This window comes from Prionailurus bengalensis, chromosome B4, assembly GCF_016509475.1.
Source record: "Prionailurus bengalensis isolate Pbe53 chromosome B4, Fcat_Pben_1.1_paternal_pri, whole genome shotgun sequence".
In the NCBI taxonomy this organism is placed as follows: Eukaryota; Metazoa; Chordata; class Mammalia; order Carnivora; family Felidae; genus Prionailurus; species Prionailurus bengalensis.
In genome coordinates, this window is record NC_057358.1 from 119,219,940 (window position 1) to 119,223,618 (window position 3,679).

General features: G+C 39.7%; 1 pseudogene; it reads left to right on the forward strand.

The window, feature by feature from the left end:
- Positions 1-2,945: 2,945 nt before the first annotated feature.
- On the forward strand, positions 2,946-3,412 carry LOC122473742 (annotated as a pseudogene).
- Positions 3,413-3,679: the final 267 nt, after the last annotated feature.

Below are 3,679 nucleotides of genomic sequence, written 5' to 3' on the forward strand. Positions count from 1 at the left end.
TCTTGATTTCAGCTCAGGTCATGATCTCACGGGTTCATGAGTTCGAGGCCTGCACTTCAGTGCAGAGCCTGCTTGAGATTCTCTCTCTTTCTCTTTCTTGCTCTATCTGCCCCTTCACCACTTGTGCTATCTATCTTTCAAAATAAATAAATAAACTTTAAAAAAAGCTTCTGCACATCAAAGGAAATAATCAACAAAACTAAAATATAACCTACTGAATAGGAGAAGATATTTGCAAATGACATCTCTGATAAAGGGTTAGTATAAAAAATAAATAAAGAATTTATACAATTCAATATGAAAAAAAACAAATAATCCAATTAAAAATGGGCAGAAGACATGAAAAGACATCTCTCCAAAGAAAACATACAGTTGGGCAACAGACACATGAATAGATACTCAACATCACTCCTCCTCATAGAAATGCAAATCAAAATCACAATGAAGGGGTGCCTGGGTGGTTTAGTTGGTTAAGCATCCAACTCTTGATTTCAGCTCAAGTCATGATTCCAGGGTTGTGGGATGGAGCCCAGCATAGGGCTCCTCACTAAGCATGGAGCCTGCTTAAGATTCTCTCCCTCTCTCCCTCTATCCCTCTCCCTGGCAAGTTCTCTCTCTCTCTCTCTCTCTCTCTCTCTCTCTCTCAAAATACATACATACATACATACAAATTTAAAAACCACAATGAGATATCACCTCACACCTGTCAGAATGCTTAAAATCAAAAATTCAAGAAACAACAAGTGCTGGCAAGGATATGGAAAAAAGGAACCTTCATGCACTGCTGGTGGGAATATAAATTGGTGTAGCCACTGTGGAAAACAGCATGGATGTTCCTCAAAAAATTAAAAATAGAACTACCCTATGATCCAGTAATCACACTACTGAGTATTTACCCAAAGAATATGAAAACACTAGTTTGAAAAGACACATGCACCCCTATGTTTATTGCAGCATTATTTACAATAGCCAAGATATGGAAGCAGGGGTGCCTGGGTGGCTCAGTCAGTTAAGTGTCCGACTTTGCTCAGGTCATGATCTCACAGTTTGTGAGTTTGAGCCCCACGTTGGGCTCTGTGCTGACAGCTCAGAACCTGGATCCTGCTTCAGATGCTGTGTCTCCCTCTCTCTCTCTGCCCCTCCCCCGTGCTCACTCTTGCTCTCTCTCAAAAGTAAGTAAAAACATTTAAAAAAATTTTTAAATAGCCAAGATATGGAAGCAGTGTGAGTGTCCATCAATAAATGAATGAATAAAAATGATGTGGTATATATATACAATGAAATATTACTCATCAATAGGAAAGACTAAAATCTTTCCATCTATAATAATATGGATGGATCCAGAGAGTATCATGTTAAGCAAAATAAAGCAGTCAGAAAAAGACAAATACTATATGATTTCTCTCCTATGTGGAATTTAAGAACCAAAACAAACGAACAAAGGAAAAAAAGAAACAATCCAAAAAACAGACTCTTAACTATAGAGAACAAACTGATGGTTACCAGAGGGGAGGTGAGTGGGGGATGGGTGAAATAGGTGATGGGGATTAAAGGATACACTTGTCATGATGGGCACTGAGTAATGTATAGAATTGTTGAATCACTTATACACTGTATGTTAGGCAACTTGACAATAAATTATATTAAATAAATAAACAAACATTGAAAAAAAATTTTAAATAATTAAATCATTTCACATAAAAATCCATATCACTAGCCTCTGTTGAATAAATCATATTTCATCATTGGCAAAAAAAAAAAGAATTGTTGATTCACTACATTAAAACACTGCATGTTAACTATAATTTTAATTAAAATTAAAAATATACATAATAAAATGTTTGACTAAAAAATTATAGTATAATAACTTTATATGGTAATAGATGGTAACCATAATTATTATAGTGAGCATTTTGTAATGTACATAATTGTTGAATCGCTATGTTATACATTTGAAACCAATGTAGTATTGTATGTCAACTATACTTCAATTAAAAGAAATTAAAAAAATGGGTGCCTGACTGGCTCAGTCAGTGCAGCATGCAACTCTTGATCTCGGGGGTTGTAAGTTCAAGCTCCACTTTGGGTGTAGAGATTACTTAAAAATAAAAATTTTTTTAAGTAAAAAAATAAAAATAATGCTGCTATGGAAAAATACATACATACATACATATATACATACATACATAATAAAGTAACAGATTCACAGGTTCCAGGGATTAAGGCGTGCACATCTATGGGGACAAGGGGGGGGGGCATTTTCTGACTATCACAGAGAGTTTGACCTGTGTTCTCTGGAGTTTGGGAAGCACAGAGAATGGTGCCTGATTCTCACCTAGAAAAAAGTCCAAAGAGAAGAGGCTGGCTGGAGCAGTGTGTTATAGACAGCAAAGTGGGAATACTGCATTTCCAAAGTTTAGAGAGTCACCATGTCTCTGTGGGCCAAATGGATGCTATAAAGGATAACCAGGTCAGAGATCTCTTGAAAGGACCCCACCCAAGAACACTGCCTGCCAAGGTCCAGGCCATCCCAGCAGAAAGAGGCTACAAGGTATGAACTGCTGGAGTAGGATTGAGAGGCGTATCAAAAAATGGCAGCAAGGGAGTGACTCAGCAAATGGTGCAATGCCAGAGGTCTCCAACAGAGAGTCCCCAAAGAACCCACAAAAGCTCCCTATTTGAAAATGGTCCATTTTGGGGTGTTTGCTATGCAGAGGGTTTTCACAAACTAGCACCACTAGGTTTCAAAAAAATACCCCTCTTTCCCCTGACTAACCCCGGAGCATCTAGCAAATAAAGGCAAGAGGTGGAAAGAGTAAGAAGAAAAAACAGACATTGCCTCCCCATCCCACCCGCCTTGGGAAAACATTTCAAGTATCTTGGAGAACATGCAAGGAGAAGCTTTCAATTAGATATGTGACTGCTCTTTCTTCTGGGCTATGCACATGCCATCCAGACTGAGGAAGAGCTGGAACCTTTGGGGCCATGTGAGCTGGAGCCTGGTGAGCCAGGGCCACGGTACCTCGGCAAACACCAGAAGCACCCAGAAGGCCAGAGGAATGCTGGTGACATGCATCACCACAGGATCAACTTTGACAAATATCACCCAGTTTACTCTGGAAAAGTTGGTATGAAGCATTATAACTTAAAGAGGAACCAGAGTTTCTGCCCAACTGTCAACGCTGATCAAGTGTGGACCTTGGCAATGAGCAGACACAGGTAAATGCTACCCCCCCCAAAAAAAAAAACTGGAATTGTTCCTATCATTGATGTGATGCAATGGGGCTACTACAAAGTTTGGGGGAAGGGAAAGCTCCCAAAACAGCCTGCTATCATGAAGGCCAAATTCTTCAGCAGAAGAGCTAAAGAGAAGATTAAGGGTATTGGGGGAGCCTGCTTCCTGGTAGCTTGAAGTCACGTGGAAGGAGGTTCATTAAATGCTAACAAGTGCTCTGGGGTACCTGGGTGGCTCAGCTGGTTAAGCATCCAACTTCAGCTCAGGTCATGATCTCATGGTTTGTGGGTTCGAGCCCCATGTCAGGCTCTGTGCTGTCAGTTCAGAGCCTGGATATTGAAGCCTGCTTGGGATTGTGTCTCCTTCTCTTGTGGCCCCTCCCCTGCTCACGCTCTGTCTCTCTCTCAAAAATAAATAAACATTAAAAAAATATTTTTAAAAAAC